Raw genomic sequence first — 260 nt, 5'->3', positions numbered from 1 at the left:
TTCCACTTTCCGCGACTCGACCCTCGGCGATGCTCTCGTGCGCATTGCCGGAGAAAACCCCGAGAGTCGTGTTGGGGCGGAGGGGGCAGAGGGGGGGGGCGACTCGTGTCCCGAAACTCGTTGAGGATTCGTTTAAAGGACTCGTTGAGGGGGCCGACTGTCCGATTGGGTGGGATGGCAATCCGGTCGTGCGGAGAGGCGCAGTGTGTTCGGACGGTCGTGAAGCTGGTGTTCGGCTTTACTGAGCGGAGGCTTTTGTA

General features: G+C 61.5%; 1 protein-coding gene across 1 annotated transcript in view; it reads left to right on the top strand.

The window, feature by feature from the left end:
• LOC119585718 (lysophosphatidylcholine acyltransferase 2-like) overlaps window positions 1-260 on the top strand; it is a gene marked incomplete at its 5' end in the record, with an annotated part of 73,891 nt that overhangs the window by 14,460 nt on the left and 59,171 nt on the right.

This window comes from Penaeus monodon, chromosome 20 (genome assembly GCF_015228065.2).
Source record: "Penaeus monodon isolate SGIC_2016 chromosome 20, NSTDA_Pmon_1, whole genome shotgun sequence".
Taxonomy (NCBI): domain Eukaryota; kingdom Metazoa; phylum Arthropoda; class Malacostraca; order Decapoda; family Penaeidae; genus Penaeus; species Penaeus monodon.
This window is presented reverse-complemented; position numbering and strand designations above follow the sequence as displayed.